The following is a 22,680-nucleotide window of genomic DNA, read 5'->3' as shown; positions in this document are numbered from 1 at the left end:
AAAAGAGTTTTTTAAAAAACCAAAAAAACCCTAAGTGTGTATATGTACATTTATCGATATACATATATATATGTGAGTATGTGTGCTATATGTATAAATACATATATACGTTGAGGGCTATTTTCTTATAAAAGAATATCTATATATATGTGTGTATATGTTGATTATATATTTGATTGCTTGTTTGATTGCTTGAGTATGTGAGCTAATATATTATATTTGTCATCTCCTACCTTGAGCTGGAGTCCGCTTCCAACACGAGCCAGTGCACCGGCCGTCGAATCCGCACCCAAGCCATAGGGAAAAACATCTAGAAGCCTCTGAATTGAATCCCTAGAAGTTCCGCAACCTATAGCCAGCCTTATCTCCAAGGGCCTCGGGTTTGAATGAGGAAACCGCATCGGGCACGAGACGTCACCACCATGGATTCGAACTGAGCTCAGACTCTATCTCTAGCCCTCCCCGCCTATAAATAGTCACCCCTTGATCCTTCTCACCTTGTCACAAGCCTATTGCCCATCAAGCTGAGGCAAATCCGCTGCTAGTTGGCTCGTGCATCAAAGCTCCGCCACCGCCACCGGCCCTCCATAGCCATCACCGACGATGATGTGCCCTATAGCCGAGTTCGCAAGGTGTTGCAGTTTGAGTTTCACCGCTCACTGGAGTAGCAGGAGGCCGGTGACGCGATTCTGGCCAGTCTCTGACAAGTCGCAACCGCCTGGGAAGCCACCGCTACCGTCATCTTCGCTCGGGAGAAGAAGAAGCAAGGTGAGCTGTCCAATCTATAGTCGATGGTCGAGATTAAATCTCTTCATACCCCTTCGGTAGCCAATTAGGAACTGCCACGTGACCAACATAATCCCAGTAAGCCCTTTAGCCTTATCATCACGCCACCTCACACTGCCACGTCAGCCGTTTCCCTGATGTGTCACGCCACCTCAGCATAGAGTGCCACGTGTCAAGCCTAGTCAGTGATGCTTTTCTTTTTATTGTTGTGATGATGTCATAATTGATGTATATTGCATAATAAATAGTTTTCTAGTATGAAAATTATTCTAAAAATAATAATAATTAGGAAATTAATTTCTAATAATATTTTATAGGTTTATTTAATTATGTTTAATATTTTTATACAGCTTAATAATTAAAGTAAATGCTTATAAATACTATAAACTCCTAGAAAATCATAGATGACTCTAGAAAAGTTCTATAAAATTCCTAATAATATAATTTGATCTGTAGATAATCTTTTTAATCCTGTTTTAGTCTTTAGAAAATTGTAACTTGTTAACTGTAGTTCCGTTTTGACCCGTTCTTTCATCGGGTTGTCCGAAAAGGCGTGATATTGTGTGTGATGATGTTTGTTGTGTAATATTTGGTTCTTTTTTGGATCTTGATGTTTATGTGTTGTCTTTTTGCTTATATTCGCGAGTAGACGCCAATATTCCAGAGGAGCTACAAGGACTACAAGACCAGACTTCGCTGAAGACCCAACTGAGTCGAATAAAGGCAAGTTATGTTATTGATCATATTTATCTTAGTTTTATAAATGTTTTATTTTATAAATATGCATGCTAATAATTTTGTTGGAAATCTCAAGTGTTAGATTTTACCCTAATTTTTCCCTTATCATCCTTATCACTATAGTATGGTTTTGGGTTATAGATGGGTAGATGATGCTTAGCTTTGCTTTGGGATGGTAATTATGATAATTGTTTCACGAACTTGACAATAGTCCTATGCAATAATGATAAAATATGATGAAATAATTTTTGTAGCAACATGATGTAGGGATTTGAGCAGATGATATGATGAGATGTATGGTTGGGAAAGTGGTAGTCTTGCTCAAATCTAAGGGCCGGTTCGTGGGGTGATATTTCTGTGTTTACAATACAAACACAAGTCTGGTATGGGACAAGCCTAACTAAGTAATTTGCTTACTCTCAGCATAGTGTAGACCAGACAGAAGAGCGATGAATGGACGATGTCTTGGGATCTGAAAGGCGTAAGAGGGGGCTTTCATTGTTGAGGTAGAATCACGCGACAGTGAAATCTTAGCGTGTAAACATGTGCTGAGATGGGCATTGTAAAGGCTTTGTAGTGATCTCCTGGCAACACACCTTAAGTAGTATGTAATGTGCTTGGCCGGTACTGCAACATTGAGACTTAGTTATCCACTTGCGGGTAATGAAATCATGACTTGTGGGTAAAGTACAACCTCTGCAAAGTTAAAACTGAATATTCAGCCATGCTCATGATCACGAACAGCACAGAAAACCTACCATGATTATAACTTAAAGTTTTGGTTAGTGGGTTAACTATGGTGGTGGAAACCATAGTTGAGGTGTGGGTCAATCACGATAGTGGGAATCGTGATTGAGGTGGTCTATTAATGGTTCAACTATGGCGGTGAGAGTTATGGTTGAGGTGTTGGGTGTTCAACTTTGGTGATTAGAATCTTGGTTGAGGTGGTCAGTTGGTTAAGTCAGGATGGATGAAATCTTAAGATGGTTTGTTATTCACTTAATTACTATAGCTTTTCAAATATTTTTAAATAAATATTGTTTTATGCAAAAGAGTCATTTAGCCTTATTCTTGTCAAAGCCTTCATATGCATACTATTCTTTCACACAACTTGTTGAGTACGACATATGCTCACAGTTGTTATAATCAAACACTCATTTGGGAAAGAATTGGAAGACTTCATGGAAGATACATTCTAGGGAGGTGTTCTCCGTTGAATTTTTCCATGTGGAGTTATCGGTGAAGACGAAGACTACGCTTAGGATCCGCTGCAGTTTATTTGGTTCTTCAACCCTTGAAGATCTTTTGTAAGACGATTTATCGATTAATGTAATGATGTTTTAATGATTATCATCAATAAAGTCACTATACGTTAGGAATGTTTTTTGAGCTTAGCACATAGAAGAGATTGATTTATTCCTTGAACCGGTCTCCACATGATGGTTCACAGGCACCGATGCATCTAGCGCCGTCGCTCCACCGCACATACAAGGCCATGGCCTCACCAAAGTTCAAAAATTCGTTTGAATCCTGAAATACGAAGGTCACTGAATTCCTGATATTCGCGATATTTGGAAATTTTTGTCGAAATTTAGTGAGAATTCGACCGAATTCACTTGGTCAAACTAGCAAAAACCGATCGAATTAGGCATATAGTAATCGGACGATTTCACCGATTAATCGCTTAATTTCGTCGATATTCGATCGCATTTTTTGCATTTCACTTGTGGTCGAAAACCGCTCAATTTCCTTCAAAACCTGCTCAAATTTCATCAAAAACCATTCGGTTTTATCAAATTTCAGTAAAATTCAAGAAAAATAAAAAAAATAGATCAATCTTGTAAAATTGATAGCTAATTCATCTGAGCTTCAAATCAAGTGAAACAAATTTTGTTGGTTTCCTTATAACATGATCTACATGATAAAATATCTATAATCATAAAAAGTTGAATATTTTTTTGAGAAAATGTATTTGCTAAATCTAGTTAAATGCATAGTTAATTCTTTACTAATCCAAAAATCGTAAAATCAATTTTGTTAGTCTTCTTACATGATCCTATATGTTTTAAAAATATATGAACTTATGAAATAGTTATTGGAACATGCAGGATTATGTATATATGTTGCAAATAAATTAATTCATAATTAACACATCACACCTCCAAAATTAGTGAAACCACTTTTATTAGTTTACTTATACTATGCTTTATATAGGGAAAATAATGGTAGATATGAAAATATTAATTACAGTGCTGCTTCTTAACATGTTCACTTTATGCTTATGAACTTTGTAAAAATTGTGAAGAGATTAATAAAACTCTAAATAAAGTAAAACTAATTTTATAGATCATCTTAAGTACATCCTATACATAAAAAATATGTATTTGCGTGTTAATATTTTCCTTAATGTGAACCCTGCTAAATAGGTTGCACGTTTTTTATGGTAAGCTTTTTTTTTTCAAACTTTCTCTCCATAAAATATGATGCAAATGGTATTATTTTTGAAATTGTTTTCACAGTCTTCGAATTGTCACGAGTATTTTTATAATTTTTGTGACTTTGTTTTGAATTTTTTAAATTTAAAATCGAAAAGTGGTCTAATTTAGAATTCGGTGTGTACCGAATGGACCATTTTCATGAACATCGACGAGTTGACAACGAATTTTTGAACGTGTGCCTCGCAGACCACAACATCCACGCCGCTCCGCCCGTCGCGAAGTCCACCTGCTCTAATCGCCCAAAATCCAAAATTAAACAACGTAAACGATGTATTTATTAAAATAGATAATTTATTGTCGTATTTATAATTTTAGCATCTGTATTCGGTACTCGTTTACCAAAAACTAACTTTTAGTATACCGTACGTAAAAAAAAATACAGACTCGACTATATTCAGCAAACGAGGTGCGTGTACCGAATATGACATTATAACCCATATTCTTCACCTTATATGCCGAAAATAAGGCATGTACCGACCGTGGACACTTTGATGTTGTCATTTTATGCCAGAAATCTTATGTATCAGTACAGGTCATATTCGGTACATGAGGTGCTAAATATTCGACACCTCGTATATCGAATACACCTAATTTTTGACATATGAGATGTCGAATATAGGCTACTTCGGGCACCTCGTGTATCGAACATGGTCGGGTCCGCGTTTTTTCGACGTATAGTGTATTGAAAGTCAATTTTTGAAAAATAAAATGTTAAATACAGATACTAAAATTATAAATACGATAATATATTATCTATTTCAATAAATACAATCACGTATATTATCTAATTTTAAATTTTAGCCGCTCTAATCCCCTCCCGAGTACCCAGTCCACAACTCCCTGTACCCTCTGTTCATCCCGCTCCTGACCTGGACACTAGGTTTGAGACCGCGATGGCGCAGAGCACAGCGGCGAGGTCGAGATCCTCGAAGGCGCAGACAATGGCGGCGGACATGGATGCAGCACCGGTGCGGCGGGGTACGTCGTCCGGTTAGGCACGGCGATCCTTCCCTCCTCATCGCCTCTCGCGTACCCCCGCGTCGCTCTCGAGTCGGCGTGCTCCCTCGTTCTCCTCTCACTGTCCCCGCGCCGCGGTCGAGTTGAAGCTCCACGGCGGCGTGCTGTCCTACTCCAAGTGTCGGAGCTACGCCTATGCGCTCGGGGCCAAGGACACGGGTGCGTTGGTGGGCTGTGAGGTCGGCCTGGTCGGACGGTTCTTTGCCACGATCGGTGCTTGCTTCCTTCTGATTCAATTTGCTTGCTTCTTCTGATTCAATTTTCTGGAAGCATTCCAGCAAGTCAGATCGGCTATTTTCTCTTTTCCCATCTCTCCTTTTTGCCCTCTACATGTTTGTTGAAATGTCTCCTTAAACATCTTCTTTGTAATTTACAGAGTACAACAGGCCAACGCCCAGCAGAATACTGATTTGGGAAAAGCACATTGGATGTGCGAACTTTCTTAATGCTTCTTGGGGAGCGTTATGTGTTGATTATCTATTTCAAGCAGAATCAGGTTCGTTAACTTTCTCTATATATTGTGCTTAGTCCTTGTAGTTTCTAGATAAAATGTCGATGAAACAATGTGATCTAGGATGGCTTCGCTATAAAACACTGTTAATCATCAATGGTCAAGTGGAACTTTTTTGTAAGAGTGAATCTTGAACGGCATTGGTGGAGGAGGTAAATATTTACGGAGTAATAATTATAGGCTCTCTGCACAATGATAAAGTATGGAGCTGCATGGTTCATGCTTAATTGCGTGAGCAATCTTGATGTGACAGTAGCACATTCATTTTTTTTTTTAATTTGTGCAGGCTCATACTTCATTCAGCTATTTATTTGGGAGTTACTATCGATAAATGGATTTACACTTTTTCCTTTTGAGTCTTTATGCAAGGTAGCAGACATATCTACTTGTATGAATATGAACTTTGCTTGACCCAATATATCATTTTTTTGACGTGGTGTGTTTTTAGGACTGAGACTTGTGAGCTTGATCGAACATGTTGTGACTTGAAACTTGATGTAACCCTCTACTCTCTATGCTTGCTCTCATTTGTTTTCTATTTATGGTAAAGTCGCTTTGATAATTTCAAAAGCTGCTATGATTACTTACTTGCCATAAAGATCACGTGTGTGCAAACTCCGAAAAGAGGAATTACATGTATGTGTCGTGTTGTTCTAAAGCTATCAGCTATCATTTTGTGCGTTATGATATTTTGAATATGTTTCGGTCAATTATATTTCTTGTGACATTTTCCGGTCCTGTGGCAACATGCATATATTTAACTAGTTAACATAAAAGATAGGAACTCTGCCGCTCAACCAGACTACCAGAGAGAGAAGTATATGGTAAAAAATCGGACTCAAGCCATGCTTCTGACCCTTAAGACTAGCCAAAACCGGCTAGACCTTAACGAAAAATACTTTGAGAATAGGAGGAACTGATGCATCATGAATTGTCGCCGCCTTTTATCACTGCCGTCCTTAGTTCAAACATCGCCCTCATGCACTGACATACTCTTGTTTTGGAAGATCAACCGATTCCTCTCTTTCTACACATTCCACACGATGTAGAAAATCATTCAGTTAAAAAAACGGCGCTGCTTTTTTGATTTGTCATTCACGATGGTATCCCGTCGTTCTGCTATGGATTGGAAGCTAATAGGTTGTGTGCTTTGGTTGATATGGATCTATTCCTTTGCCAAAACTCTAGTCCAAACATCCTGGTCCAAAGGAATGCAAGCAAAGATGGACACGGTTTCCGTTGGTCCATTGCAAAGAATGCAAGATTTTTGGTGCAGCTAACCCCTCAACACAAGATTATCGGCCGTGAAGATTATGTTTTGAATGAGTGTCCAAGCAAAAAAAGTTGCATTTGTTCTCTATCTGCGCCTTCCACATCAAGTGGTTCTTGTATCAGTCATTGCTACCTTTGAATCAAACATGGTAGGTGGATTTCGCGGAGTATTACATGTCTGGAGTCCAATGTCATCTGATGTTGTATGCAACCTCCGGCAAAAGGTGGATCAGCTCAAGCCTAATCAAAAGGGAGATGAATTCCTTGAGCAGCGTAGGGGTTGTTATTTTTCTGCGAAGGGGTCAAATCCAAGCATTGTTTCGAAGCTCTTGTTCCGCAGTTTTATTTTTTCTCTTGAGGAGGCTGAAGAGGTGCAGTTTCACACTCGAGCCAATTGTGGTGTCAGAACTTGCCATTGGCAACTGTGGAGGCGTCCCACTAAACCCTTAGCCCCTAACGGAATCACAATACGCTGGCAAAAAAAATCTGCATGTTGCAACTGTTAGAGAACATCTCTCTGTAACTAACTGTGATCAATTCTCAGGGCACTGCCCTTGCTTGTAGCTGACTTGGTGCTAGTTGGTTAGCTAGACAGTTAGACACTCATGCTGTACAAAAAAAAAAAAAACTTTCCAGTTATAAATGGAGGCAAATAAAGTTGCATTTCATGAGCTGCATCTTCATAAGATTAATTAGCCCTTCCTCAAAGGCTCATCTTCTACCTTAGATAGGATACGCTGGGAGAGACCATGCGGTGTTTGACTTCAGAGATTGGATTTGTTCTTCTATCTTCCTTTATGGATTAATTTGATCAAAATAAGAGTATGTATAGTTCACCTTTATCAGGACTAAACAAGAAGGTAGTTATGTTGTATAGTGGCTGCCATGAAACATAGAGACGAACAATGTGAAGCAAATAGCATTTATCTACCGCATTGCTCCTGGTTTTTCAGCGCTGCTTCTCTCATTTATCTTAACTCTTTGCCCATGATATATGAAGACACAACTAATTTAGATTGTCACAAGCATAGTGATTGCACTAACCTCTTTTGTATATTTAATATGGCGTTGCAGGCTGCGACCACCATCAGCAGCATCAAAAGGCTCTCTGACGGGCTGCTGGATACAATGGCTCCCTCTTCGAATCCGGCGGCTGGTGCCCGGCCACTCGTTCCTCTCCGATACTGAAGGCTGGTACTGCTCTCCTTCCCCTTTCTTGCTTGGTTGATCTAATTCAAAAGAGTTGCTCTGCTGCTGTTCGTGCGGCGAGGGGGACTCCACGCTTCTCTTATCTTTTATGAGTTCTAGGTGCAGTGTTGTTTTCTTTCTTCCTTTTGTTTTTTCTCAATCATTTGCTAAATATATTTGCTTAGTCAGTCAACTACGCAACTCTTTCTTTTTTCTTTTTTGCATTTTTAGCACATGCATGTAACAATTGCAAATCTGTATTCAGGCTGATATTTTACTCCGATCTTCACGAGATCGATCTCTACTCTTTCCAGGTCGGACTTTGATAATTGGGTAATCTGTGCAATGCTTGCAGGGTATTTCCGGGAATGCCTGACCAGTTTTGTCATCAGCTTGTTGGTTCCTTGATGGATGCTTGGAAGGTGCTTTGTGGAAATGCCTTACTGTAACGAGCAAGATTTATGGAATGTGCTCGTGATATAGTCTTTGCTTTATCATAATCAGGTGTATGCGCTGCTTTTAGTAGAGGTATCTTTGCCTTCTTGCATTCTATTTGTGCCATTTGGCTATCCTGAGATTGTCTTCTTATAGTTGCAGAGACAAATCAGAGAATATGCTTTCTGAATGAGAGTCCTGATGAAGTTATCCACAGTTTATTTTACAACAAGAATAATAATTCACTCATTATCGTGTCACTATATGGTTCTAAAAATTTCAGTGCTCTGCGATGCATGACAACTTGAATAGAGTAAGATTTTGGTTCTATATGTTTTGTTAATGCAATGATTTTTTATCCTGTCATCTTCCTTAAAGACTTTGTTCAGCCGTTTCAAGGTAAATTCGACGAGGACAACCAGATGTTGGTTTCCCTCTTTTTGAGATAGAGTCCTTAAAATGGCCTGGATTTGTGGATTTTGATGATGTCAATGGAAAGGTTTTGACTTACTCCGCTCAAGACAGGTACACTGACTTCTATAATGGCTACAAAATACACATTTTGTGAAACTTCTCTCATGCCATATCCCACAAACAACACATACATGGTGTTCGATTTGAAAAAAAATACACCCTACTATATTCAGCATCTGGTAAGAACGTTCAAGAAATAAAAATCAGGTAATTCAATCTTTTCTTCTTACTGTGTTCCCTTTTCCTGTGAATTATATCAGATGCTCTTGATGCTCCTATCCACGATGATGCCAAGGAAATTGATTGGTTGTCATTTCAGTGCCACCTTCCATAATAACGATGAGTGAACACTAACATGCTTTGAATAGACAGAAACTTTTAAATCTAGGATGGTGTTGTGTGTGTGTGTTGATGCAATAGTAGATATTATAGCTGATTTTTGTTGAATAATTTGTGATAAATAGAGCATATATATTATTCCACAAACATAATTACAAGAATGAAAATTCGAGCTAACTATACATATGATAAGGCAGGGTAACAACTGTGTAAGAGCAGTAACAAAGCAACCCTTCATGTGTAACTTGAATAGCCGAATAACAACATAAACCATATGAGACAGTACCCCAACATAAGGACAGCAAGAAGATAAAATTATTGCTCTCAGATTTAGGCACAACAATTGGCCCCAAGCCTTTGAAGACTTGCTCCCTAATTGTTCTATTGATCTAATCAGTGATTGGGCTATCGTTAAGATCTCAACTAGCAAAAGGATCTTGGACAATATACCAAGTGAAAGCACTGGATTGTGAGCTGTACATAAACAGAGGATATCCAACAAAGAGTATTTGGCCAAGGCAAAAATAATACGAGCAAACAGATGGTGAAATCTACTGAAGCTTCCCAGGACAGTGCATATCCAAACAAGAAAGAAATATGCCATCACAGAAACCTGTGGCCAAGAGACCACCAACAGTGAGGAAGCTACCACTCAGATCAACACCAGAGACTAGTAAAATGCCGCACAGACCAACCTCATTAACAGCTCACACATCTAGAGCACCAAAGACCCTAATGCTATTGTTCTTAAGCAATAACCCAATCTAAGATCACTTCTGTCATCACAGAGCAAGTAAGAATAATCAGCCTGCTGTCCAGAATGTAAAAAGGGGATAAAAACTCACAATGAGAGGTGATGTAGAGATTGAATAATCGGGGCAAGGCACGACTCGAAGGTCGCAGTCCCAGAAATCCAATTGCCCGCCGTTGTACCGACAATAAGGAAGAAGGAGATACAATGCCCAAACCACACTGCACGCGGCACGTGTGGGCGAACTTCCGGCTTATGCAGCTCCGGACCAACACCACTTCCTTCCCAATCTCCGAACGCCAAATCAAGCCGAGGAAAGCTCGGATTGAACCGGCCGAACACCACTGGGAGGAAGAGGAAATTGGGGAAAACTCACTGTGAGAATCCTTTCATCGGTGTGCTGTCCAGAGAGGGGAAGGAGAAGGATCTATAGAGAGGGAGCCTTGCACCGGCCGACCGGATCCAAAATCCCAACAGAACTGCAGCACCTCCGGCTCCCAGGCGCACGGTGCGGGCGGCAGTTGCCGCCGCCGCACGCCCAGGTGCCCTCAACCTCCCCTTCCATCGATCTCCTCCTGAAGCCCTAGCAGCCGGCTGCCCTTTAAGGGTAAGAAGCCATGGGCTGGGCCAAACAAAAGCCCAAGCTCATATCAGCTGCAAGATTCAGCCCAAAAGAATTCCAACACATTGAAAATTTCAGTAAAATATACAACAATTTTATCTGTGCACATTTGATTTGATTTTTCAGTTGGTAGTACATGATGTCATTTGTCCAATCTCTAATTATTGTTAACTTGTGACAGCCCTAGGGTAATGCTATTGATTTATACAAGAACACGCAGCTCTGTTCCTCTGAAGATTCTATCTATTGAGGATGGTAAGGTCTTGAAGTCTTTCAGGGTGTTCAATCCCTTGGTCAACTTTTTGGTTGTACAACCAAGAACATTGAGAGTCATTTGGAAACCCTTGCATCACACCATAATGTAGGAAACAAGAATCTTTGCCAGAGCGAGATGTTGCAAGATGTTAGCATAGATTAATCTACTCAATCCACTTTACTCTGCGAAGCATCAATGGTAACACTACTTCTGATTGGTTGCCTGGTACTTTTTTACTACCTTTCGTTCACTCTTGTTGGTCAATCCCATAATTTGAAGTTGAAGATAATTGCTTCTCTTCGTTGTTTTTCCCAGATTGCTAGACAGGTGAAGGTTCGGGTCTTGGAGCGCTCATGAGTATTTCTTAATCCCCTCTACTGTTCTGAGCCAACAAAGTTTCCATCTTGCACTTGCTCTAGCCCCTGCTCTGAAGAATTTTTGAGCTTGGTTGCAAATCAGAAAATGACCGAAGTGAAGCGTGAGGAGATGGTCCATCATCCATCCATGGACCAGCTCCAGGGTTTTGAGTCCTGCATCGACTTGAATCCTTCCTGGGTATCTGCCACATTGCAGTGAACCAACTATGTGATCCCTTTCTTGATCCGTTTGTTGTGTTTATGGATTGCTAATTCTGGGTGATTGTGGGTCTTGCAGGAGAAGCGATTGCTTTGGGGTTTCAACATTACAATAGTGATTTGCGCGCGGCCCGCCGCGCGGGTGAAAATATTTTGATTGGTAATATGTTAGTTTGGTGTTTAGTATGTGTTTTGTCTGTGATGTGATGTTTGGCAATAATCGAAAGTCTGTAGTACTAAGCTGTGCTGATTATATCGGTTGGATGTTACATATAATAACTCATACATGAAGCATAATATAGAACATGTATGGCGCAGCAAAATGAAATAGGTCTAAGCACCATAGGAGAAAACCACACATGAGAAGCGTCTCAGATGCTGTCAGTACAATGTGAAAGGAGTGGTGCAAGCACTATAAATTGTTTTTCTGTAACGACAATTTTTAGAGTACCAACCAACAGCCTATGGGACACAGGCAATGCAGTAAGTAATCAAATTAAAGGGTAGAACAGAAAAAGTTCATATCTATCATGTAATTGTTATCTGCCACATTTCTTTCCTAAGCTAGGAAAAAAGCATATGTCTGCGCGCGGGCGAATCCCACAGTGACGCCTGGACCACACTACCAACTGGGCTGGCCTGAGGCACGCCGCACGGCAACAGAGCCAGGCGATCCGAATCGGATGACCAAGAAGAATTTCAATAACATGAATGCCGTGGCTGGCCTTGGAGCCTCCCGGCTTTTATAGTAGTAAAAGTTGGAGGTGCCTTAAACACTGGAAGACGTATTTTTCCTCCTTTGCAACATAGATTATAAACGATTTTTTTTTTGTTGTGGAGCTAGTCTCTCGCTTAGCTCTTTCGTTTTCCCAGAATATATCATTGCAATATTGATATTTGTATTAGACCACACCGTAGTATGATCAATTTATATAATTATTTTTTAAATACTGGATATATTCCGAAGAGTATTGTACCATGCTATAAGGTGTAGGTAACTGTTGTAAGCTTCGTTGGATGTTTGCACTTCGCCTCTTAACACGGTTACTTTTTGCTATCTCACTATCTGTGCAAATATTTTTTAAATCTATGGCAGATTTTTTTTATCTTGCTCATTTCTAAGAATGAAATGTTATAGGTAATGGGGGCGCAAAAAGTATTAGTATTATTCACGGGAAGAAAATATACTACATACTAAGATTTGGAGGTATTTGGGAGCAATATGTGTTTTAGTAAAACAATTCATGCAGTTGACTTTATTATATAGCTATGGAAGGTAAAGCGGGTGATAAGTTATGTATTTGGAGCTTTGATGTTACCACGGATCAATAAATCCTGAGGACCCTTTTATTAGATCGCACCTGTCTGATGACACAATAGCTTCACAGTAATTAGGGGGGGGGGGGGGAGAAAACAATAACCACACCATTAATACCGTAGGCCTGCAAACAAAGCAATCGATGGTCAGAAATATGTTTATATAGAAAGATGGGTTAATATTTTTTTCTCCTTTTTTTGTATCGCTTTTCTACAGACCTTGGTGCAAAGGGCACTGCAGCTCTTATTCTTATCGCTGCACAGAGTGTATCAGACTGGGCCAATAACGCAGTCTAGTACAACTGCCAATTCATACAGGATAAAAAAAAAAGATTATCATAAGATGCTCAAGCGAGTAATGAAACTGAAGGACAATGTTGATTTGAAAGTATGAGGAACAACCGCACCTGTAAGTGATAAAGGGTAATGAGCCCCTCCTTTTGGAGGTCCAAACAGCGGAGCAGAGGAGGAGGCAACCACGGCCAAGCGAGTAATGAAACTGAAGGACAATGTTGATTTGAAGGCATGAGGAACAACCACACCTGTAAGTGATAAAGGGTAATGAGTCCCTCCTTTTGCCAATCCAAACAGTGGAGTAGAGGAGGAGGCAACCATGGCCAAAAGAAACTGATAATTAGAGCGGCGGACACATGCTGCAGATAGATCTTTGTTCAATAGTAATATTGAAAGCGTGCCTCCATCATCTTGTAAGTAGCCTGACAAAATGTTTCATAATCGATTAAAAAGTACGTTCATTGGAGAAAATATTGCTGCCATTATCTGATAGCAATTAACCAGGGAAAAAGCCTAACAAAATGAAACTTGTTCATGGCTAACTGCATGGCCTGAAAGAATTTTTCTAGTCATTTCTTAAAGGATGAAGCATTCAATAAACATAGCAAAATGTTGCACACTGGCATAAAAACGATCTCAATTATGGTTTGAAGGCTAAAGACATGAAAATTTTAGTAATTGCCCAGAGAGGTTGCCTCTGTCAGAAATAATTAGGAAATGAGTCGGTTCATGAAAAACTGAAAACTTAGCAGCATATCATTCCAGGGTACATGGGCCTTATTACATAGATAGCAATAATCAAGTGCTTTCATATGGCAGTGTGTTTCAATATCAGCACAATTTGTTGATAACTATACCAAATCAGAAGCTTACAATGAGAAGGATGCAATGTGTCCTAATTCCAGAAATTTGAAACATAACATGCTTCCCTGGAATCCACGATGAGTGTATGTAACCTACAAGAGTTTGAATTTTTCAAGTAAATGTTTGACAAGAACCAAAAAAGATGTAAGAAAACATCATGGAATAGCTATATAAACAGCTAAAATATTTGACAGGAAGCAAATATGATGTAAGAAAACATCATGGAATAGCTATATAAACAGCTGAATCATCCAAACTCACATAAATTTTAACGTCATTGTTTTCAGATCATGAATGGCATCAATGCTTGGAACAGAAAAATTGTAGGTGCTGCATGCAATTAGCTTCCATGAAAAATTCTCTAACTAATGCCATAAATTCGCTTGCCTAAAGGAATACCTCAATATGCCTGAGATGCAAAAAAAAAAAAAGAGGAGCATACCTTGTCAACTGAGTGCTTAAACCCAAATATAAGCCATGCGGGACGATGCATGGCTTCTGACCCCGATCAACTCCTCCTACTCCCACCTGAAGCCCTGAAACCTTTGAAAGTGGGAACAAACTATGCACAAAAAGAAAAACTAGATGTTAAACATGAAACAAAAGCAATTAAGAAAAGCAAACAGACATGCTAATGGAGCCATACATGATTATATTATCAGCACCAATATAAGGCCACCACACAGCAGGCTCGAGCTTGTAACTTCAGAAATTTACAGTGAGAATATGTACTTTATGCCAAAAAAGGAAAATCGGTAAGGAAGCATGAAAATCGGAAGGGTTGTCTTATAAATCTGAATCATTTAGCGAGTGCACTGCATCAAAATGGTAGGCCATTAAGATGTTATTTGCATTAGAAACCACATTAGAACTTGAAGCTGTGAACATTACATAACAAACAAAGATGCAAGGACTGTAAAAAGGTTCAGATCAGATATATATCTCCAATATGGTTTTGGCAGGGGAATTTTTAGCAAATTTTTATAACCGATGCCATAAATTAGCTAACTGAAGGAATACCTCAATATGCTTGCTCACTGTAGTACAGCTGCTTCTGAATATTGCTATTGGATCCCAATCGATATCAAATAGCAATAATCAATCATCAGTAGAGATGTACTTTAGTCAGCTAGCTTCTATTATGGAGCTCACAACTTTAGTCTCTTAGAAATCTCAAGAGCCTGCAAGTAAGGAGATGGATAGGTGATGCTTAGCAAGAGCACATCATGTTGCTATTTCTATACAGACAGAAGCACATCAAACTCAAAAGAATAATTGGTAATTGAAACTAATTTAGCATTATCAATAACTACATCAAGATAAGAAGTGCCATTCACAACCTGCAGGGCTCGCCATCTAGTCAACGTTATATATCAATTACTGCCTCGCAAAATAGCTTTCTAAATAATACTTCCAACTCTTTCTTGTGAATAGCAGGTGAAATGCTACAGAGCTCACCAGGTTTTTTTATAAAAAAAATCACATGAAGCAGCGGAATCTTACAAAAGGTGATTAACTGATAAAGCCAAAGGATTGTCAAAGAAACAAGGCACCTTGCATGTCAGTTCTCTGACGGTGTCCTCTGCATGGATTAATTTGAGAAAGCATCTCGATGACTCGACTCAGTAGAATAAGAGAATTTTGCACAGTGGAATGGAAAATGCATTCAAATAGATAGAGCTAAAATATGAAAATAATTGATGAGATAAGAACATATAAATTGCAAAAACACCTGAGCAAGCAAGTAAAAGAGTATGCATCCACAAACGAATGAACATAACCCACCTGCAGGATGCTCATCAGACCATCAAATAATGCCAGAATCACTTGAAACTCAACAACATCCTTGATGGTGCCAAGAATTCAAGTCGATTAATTGTCCGAAAGCCACCTTAATCACTCAGCAATGAAGAGAGTAAATAGGAGAATTGTTAGCAAATAGTTAGGTCTGCCAGTCAAATTTTGGGATACCATTGCCACAGACAACATATTCTACCTACACATCTGTGAGCGAAATAAAAGCCACCATTAGCTAACAGGGGCAAAACCAGACACATATTAAAAATGTTAAAACACTCTAGTTAGGAGCACAGAACAGATCGCAGGCATCAGTTCTACACTATTGAGCATTACAAAGATGAACTGTTAATGTGATAGATCACATTTCCTAGCAAAACATGAAAGCCAATGGAATGAATTATTTCAGATTCTGATATTGCATGATCAATGTTCAAAAGATACCTTGATCATAAGCCTCGAAATTAGTTTATGATGTCAAGTTGCATCTCCACCAAAAATCCCCACATATAAATAAGAAACAACCTAAATGGGAGGCAGGGAATTACAAGAAAGCAACCCAATATAAATACTTATGGAACAGCTGCATCACCACAAATTGGCATCAAACCTTAGAGAAGGCCATCAGATAATCTACTCCTCTGTGGTGCCAATGCTACCAATGTTGATTGGTCACCGGGGTGCCGAATGCAATCGACGTGGTACAAGACCTAAAATAGCCTTCACAAAATATGAACAAATCATCACAGCAAGTAAACATGAAGCGCTAAGAGTTGCAAATAAGAGCTATGCAACACAATCGATAGCAACATATTACCATCTAGGCTGGGCGCAACTCATGGAGTGCTGATCCATATCTCTATTTCATACACAGGAGCTGGACATAGAGTAGCAAGAGGCATAGTAACCAACGCTGGTCATAGGAGCATTGCACGACTATTAATTAATTTTTTGCTCATAGCAATGCAAAATAGTACCAATGGTAAGAAAAGCTAATTTGTATGAAACCTCATCTACATATATTAGTGCATTACTGGTCCAACATTGCGTGGCAATCCATAGCAATAGTTGGATCAAAGAGAACAAAATAAATGATGTCTGCTGACATAAATATGAACAAAGCAAAAAAATTGGGAAAAAAGAAATATGAGTACAAACTGGACATAGATTGGCATCAGCCATCACGTTGGTGGAGAATTGCACTGGCCTCAGTACAGGGCCTCTCGCCGTGCCATCGGAGGGTGGCTAAGAGGGGAGGAGGTGATTGGCAGCGTAGAGGAGTAGTCGGCGCACCGCTAAACCAAAATCCAAATTCAAACTACATGTTCCTGCAAAGTCCACACCAAAATCAAAACCCATCACAGCAACCCAACTTAACCTGAGCCCGTAGAGGCATTATGTCGAACAGCTTCAGGGCAAGAAACGAATTGTCTAACCTAAGCAGAACTTGAGTAGGACATCACAATCTTGCCACTAGGGTTGGGTTTCTCTGCTCCTGTCAAGCCTCCGTAATCACAAGCCATCTATCTCTGCGACCAATCAATAAAAAAACATCAAGCTCAAATCGTGAACGATAGCACATACATGTGCATTAACTCACTCAACTGAAGCAGACAATCCAGCCAAGGAATCAACAACACGACCTTTGGCCACCGAAGCAAAATCCATAGCTGTCAAGGATGCACAGGAGGTGTCCTTTAAAAAAAAGGATGCATAGGACGGAGGGGAGCAGCAACGGGCAGCGACATGTGGACGTTCGTTAGTGGCCTCGGCAGTGGAAGAATTCGACATGGGAGGAGCCGACAATCCGGTACGGGCGATGCAGCGCCGAAAGGGTATGGCGCTGGCAGGCGCACCGCTCCGCCGGAAGGGAGGCGATCAGGCGAGGCGGCCACACGGGAGCGCCAGCGGCAGTGCGGTGTGGGGAGGAGAGGATGGCACCGTGAGGGCTGATGCACCGCGAAAATGTGGTGGCACCAGCATGTGCAAAGCGCCACCGGGAGGGAGGTGGCTGATCGGGGCTACCATAGGAGGGGAGGCGGTGGCGATTGCGTGAGGAGGAGGGGAGGGTGGAGCGGCGCTCGGGCGAGGGAGACGAGGTGGAGAAGGGAGCGATGGGGCATCGAGCCTTCCGGAAGAAGATATTTTACTGAGGCAAATCAGGCAGCTGACGCGTGGACCGCACTAGCTGGGCGCGAAGCGGAGCGCTCCGCGCGCGATGAGGGTTGCACGATGCGCATCGGACGGCTGAAACGATTTTTGCTGACGTGGACGGCCTGACTGGCCGGGAACCCGCGCTGCTTTCATATATTCTAATACTGTCCTTGGGCACCGCTGTGATGTTCCCCACAATGTTGATTCCTCTTATGGGTGACAACGATGTGAGAATTCCGTCTTCTATTTGTGTTTGTGTGACTTGTTGATTATGTCTGCTATCTTCTATTCCGTCTTCTATTTGTATTCACATGAAAAATATTTTTTTAATTATTATGTAAATTCAGAACTGTTGTAGCAGATTGCTGAAAGATGTGATATTGCTTGTTTAAAGTCATTATCAGCTACAGGGCTATCAGGCGCGGCAACGCTATGCCTTCTTTCTAGTTAATTTGGAGTTTTCTGTCAGTTCTAAGAGCCATTGTGTAATTGATGATATCCTTAAGGGTTTTTCTGTATAAGTAGCGGCTGTAGCGAATTTTCCGGAGTCATGGAGAACCTTCCAGCCCCTCGCGGGCGTATTTCCTTCAAAAAGAAAAGCCAATCAGGGTGGCCACAGACCGTCTATCTGCGCTTCCGCTCGCAAAGGATCCTGCAAACCGATGACGCACGCAATGACGCTAATTCCGCGGAACACGGTCTCCTAATACGACCCAGCTGTTAGAGCCAATGATATCCCGACACGTGTTCTCCATCTAACCCGTCAAACCGAACTGCCTAATCTCAGCCGTCCGATCCACCCAACGGGTCCATAAATACCTTGCTGCACGCCACCTCCTCTCCTCTGGATCTAGAATCCTCTCGCCCAATCTCGCCGAGTCCACTCGAGGGGGGGAAAAGAAATCCAGATCTCGCCGGAACTACTTTCGTTTTGGTGATACAATTAATTCGTGCGGTTTGCGAATTAAATCCGCTGCTTCGAACGCGGAACGGTGAGCTTCTCTGTTTCGATTTGTGCCAAAAGAATCCGTTTGTTTCCTGATGCGCAGGTTGATCTGATGGATTTGCTGGGCCTATTACGGCTTGAAGCGAGCTGCGAGGGCATGGATCTGAGCACGGAAGATTCAGATCTGCGCGCTCGCTCCCGTCGGATCACGGATCGGTTAGTTCTCTTCGCCTGGGGCCGTATGGTTTCGTACTTCCGTTTGGGTCTTCTGAGTTCTTGCGTGCCCGAGGTGATCAGGTCGTGACATGTGCTGATCTACCGTGTTGTTGTTTTGTCTTCTAGATCCAGCGAACCGCGGTGAGATTGGGTTGTTCCGGCGGGTTCGCTGCGACGAGGAGGTTGCGAAGCGTGGCCGGTCGGAGGGATCTGTTCTTCTGCTCCTCCTGGCGGGATGATCTCTCTGTACTGATAATTATCCGATGAATTTTCGATAATTATTAGGTCTAAGAGATGTGAAACCGTGCCGATTTGAAGGCAAGGTAAGGTGAAGCATGTAAATCGAGTCAGCGTGTGTCGAGAGGGCAGAAAAAAGGGTGGAAAAAAGATGTGACATGCTAGAGAGGCCTTTGCCATGATGGGTGCGCTCGCATGGCAGGCCGCCGTAATAAAAAAAGATGATTCTTGTGTCTCGGGGGGAGATCGCACGGGGGGTAATTTTTGGCCCCGGGTTCTCCCTCTCATGGTGTCCCCGTGTCTATCTTCGTCTGTATTATCTGCTCGTCGTGCGACTACTACATGATACGGCACGCAATTAACAATGGAGCTACAGCGCAACACCAAGAGGTACAACTGATAATTTAAGCCTGCAATATCTATACCGCTACACAAAGCTATTTACGTTATTTCTTCTTGATCACGTGTTCAATCTTCATGTTCCGTCTTTACGATTTCAAATTGCTCAAGTTAATTAGCCCTTGAACTGGTACATATATTCCCTGCCCAATTCCATGGAAGTTAATAGTAGTCATTCATGGCTAAACTGTCCTGCAAAACAAGATGTCAAATTTGTTCCGTAACTGTGTGTAATGTAACCTACAACATCAATCAAAGCGCAGATCATGGTAGAAACACAGTGACTCTAGTGTCTAGTCTCTAAAAACTTGAAATCCCTAGCTAAGCCGTTTTTCTGTCTCTGGAGCCCAAAATTTGCTGAACCATTACTCTTATGGTAACTGACAATTCCCCACCTGTGGTAACTGAAGTCATAGCGGGGAACTGAAAATTCTCGTCCTAGACGCAATGTGATTCCACGGTGGTTATATCGCTTCTATTTTGTCATGCAACCTCTGATCCCTCTACGGAGGGACATGTTAATTCAAAATTCTGTTGTTTGGGTTTCTGGTCTATTAGAAGTAATGTATCTGTCTCGTCATTGCATGTATATTTTAGTGACATTTGTCGATAGTTCATATACAAGTGTGCAATTGCTGCGACTTCTAGTGATATTGGTCAATATTTCATTTACGGGTTTGCAACTGTTATGACTCTTGATTCTCTATAATCATGTATTGTATCCTTTGCATTGCAACTGTTATGTATTGTAGTTCTCTAAGCATGTATTATAGCCCTGTGTAATGTTAGTTTATGGAAATTGTTGGGCATGTAGACAGTTGCAAAAATGCTGTACGATGGATTCTACAGTTATGTCTTGGAACAAGATGGCTTTATCGGAGTGGTGCTTATAACAAGATGGATTCTACAGCTTTGCTGAGGGAGCGTGTTGATGGTGCGTCCTGAAATTTCAATGGATCATGCGGTTGCTGGTTCTGGAGCAAATTGTGCCCCAAAACCAGCTATCAGGTCTTTGGTACTCCAGCTACTGTAATATTTTCCTGGGTATATCCTTTCATTTATGTTGTCCACCAGTCCGTGTCCGGACTGTACATACTTGTGGACAATTTATTTGGCAGTTGACATCCCAGCTCGTTTAGAGCTTACGAGGTCTCGCTGGTTTTTCTCCAAGAATACTATCATTTGCCAATTTACTTAGCCACCCTTAAGGGTGGATCAATTTGGTGGTGGTTTGGATTTAATGACGCCGTGAAGTTGCAGTTTATCCAAAGTATCGACTATGGTTTGTAAGCTCAACATGGTAAGATGAAAAGGTAAAAACTACTCGGCTCAAGTAATTTGTAAGTTATAATTTGCCTCATGCTTGTACTGTCAGCTGGTGTGCGTCGCTGCAGTAAATGTTGCAGCTGCCGTACGTGATTGCCTGGTGCAGAATCGCGTACGCTGAAAAATTGAGGCCGAAACGCATACGCTGAAATGAGGCCGGACGTTACATTTCCCCTTTTGTTTATTTCGAACGAGCTGGTGTATTACAAAGCGTCAAACTCGAGGATATGGGTAGCTGTTCGTACGTAGAGACCTCCTGTTTCTTGGACATGGTTATTTTTATTCGTCCCACAGGAAGACTCGATCCAGAGTTAAAATATCTACTTATTTTGCTCTACTAAATAAAATTATTTGGCGAAACTCCTAATTTTTGGAAGTAGCTAGGTTTACTTGCCACGATCGAAAATTCTTAACTTGTAATGTCTGTTGGCCTATAAGTATTTATATAAAATTATTTTCATATATGCCAAAACTGAGAACGTCTCTTCGTTTTGCCGTTGGGTTTGGGCGGTTTCGTTTGATTATTGTTAATCTTTGTTGTCTTTCGCTACACTGTGGGTCTTCCCTCAAAATGGTGAGGTCCTCCGTGGGTTGCCTGCCCCCGGGCGTGCGCTCCCGGAGGGAAGGTGGTTCAATTCCACCAAGATCTTTTAGTCTGGACGATAGATTCTTTTATTGCCCGCAGGATTTTGTTGCACAGAGAAATTGATTACCCAAGCAAATTGGCTGCTTCCGTAACTTCGAGGTTTACTTGTTTGCTAATTAAGGCCCCATATGAATACAAAGTTCTATTTAGAGTTTTGGGAAAACTCTAGGCATTCATAGAACATCGGTTTTCGCTAACTTGGTTTTGTACAAAACTTGTACAACTGGAAGGTGTTTGGAGGTAAGAAATTTTGTAATTTTGAAAGGACATGTCTATAGCACACCCGTGTGATGTTGGAGGTGGTTTCACTCGAATTTTGTAGCCGTTAGATTTCAATCGGATGGCTGAGATTAGTTTCCATTTAGCTGAGTAAAATCCGGTCTAACACCCGAGATTTTAATTACACCTACACTACTTGTAAATTACATGAAAAGTTGGTGTAATTCCAATATCAATTAACTGTAACTGTGTTATAAATATATTTAGAAATATGAAACAAGATTAGGAAAGTAAAGTTGAAGATGATATTTGAAAATTACATTACACAAATCACTGTAAATATATCACAAACCTACTGTTAAAAAGGCCCATAATCCAATTCTTGGCCACTACGCAGCCCATCACTTGCTCCACTGTCCAAAGGCCTCAACGGGCCTCACGCTGGCCCAAAAATGCTATCACCATCCCTCAGCCCAAAAACTTGCATGAATCTCAAGTTCTCACCACATCGGATGGACTGAAATTCATGTGAGATGAGAAATAGCCGAGTGAAATATAGTAAACTCGTTTTGAAAACCATAGTTTTACTGACTGCAATCTTTTTAGAGACCAAAGCTGCAGTTTCTTTATGTAGTTTTAGTAGTTAAAACTTCCAATCAATCTCTGAACTTTGTCTCGATCTTCAAATTTCACCGTAAACTGTGAAATCGGATATTTTTCACCTAAACTTTACATTAGCATTCAAATAACACCTAACTGGTATTGGGGTGTGGTTTTGTGTACATGACAAGTATGCATGGGTG

General features: G+C 40.9%; 3 long non-coding RNA genes across 8 annotated transcripts; 2 read left to right on the top strand and 1 right to left on the bottom strand.

Moving 5' to 3' along the window:
* Positions 1–7,755: 7,755 nt before the first annotated feature.
* Positions 7,756–11,568, top strand: LOC133900011 (uncharacterized). Of its 4 annotated transcripts, XR_009906491.1 has the most exons (7): positions 7,756–8,016; positions 8,366–8,538; positions 8,602–8,758; positions 8,845–8,970; positions 10,813–10,886; positions 10,997–11,085; positions 11,203–11,568. It is a non-coding gene; the product is annotated as an uncharacterized LOC133900011 (long non-coding RNA). The 4 variants fall into 4 exon arrangements; XR_009906487.1 differs by having other exon boundaries at positions 8,366–8,758; XR_009906489.1 differs by having other exon boundaries at positions 8,366–8,758; positions 10,997–11,112.
* Positions 11,569–12,889: 1,321 nt separating this feature from the next.
* LOC133909869 (uncharacterized) lies at positions 12,890–16,668 on the bottom strand. Of its 3 annotated transcripts, none has more exons than XR_009908450.1 (7): positions 16,345–16,668; positions 15,723–16,259; positions 14,958–15,118; positions 14,380–14,499; positions 13,947–14,029; positions 13,187–13,495; positions 12,890–13,081 (listed from the first exon to the last, which is right to left on the bottom strand). It is a non-coding gene; the product is annotated as an uncharacterized LOC133909869 (long non-coding RNA). The 3 variants fall into 3 exon arrangements; XR_009908449.1 differs by having other exon boundaries at positions 12,890–13,495; positions 15,723–15,941; positions 16,179–16,259; XR_009908448.1 differs by having other exon boundaries at positions 12,890–13,495.
* A 2,051-nt stretch (positions 16,669–18,719) lies between these two features.
* LOC133900005 (uncharacterized) lies at positions 18,720–20,879 on the top strand. Its single transcript, XR_009906483.1, has 3 exons — positions 18,720–19,050; positions 19,177–19,677; positions 20,501–20,879. It is a non-coding gene; the product is annotated as an uncharacterized LOC133900005 (long non-coding RNA).
* The last annotated feature ends 1,801 nt before the right edge of the window (positions 20,880–22,680 follow it).

The sequence above is a fragment of the Phragmites australis genome, chromosome 2, assembly GCF_958298935.1.
Source record: "Phragmites australis chromosome 2, lpPhrAust1.1, whole genome shotgun sequence".
Classification (NCBI taxonomy): Eukaryota; Viridiplantae; Streptophyta; class Magnoliopsida; order Poales; family Poaceae; genus Phragmites; species Phragmites australis.
Note: the sequence above shows the minus strand (reverse complement) of the source record. Positions and strands in the feature narration are given on the sequence as shown.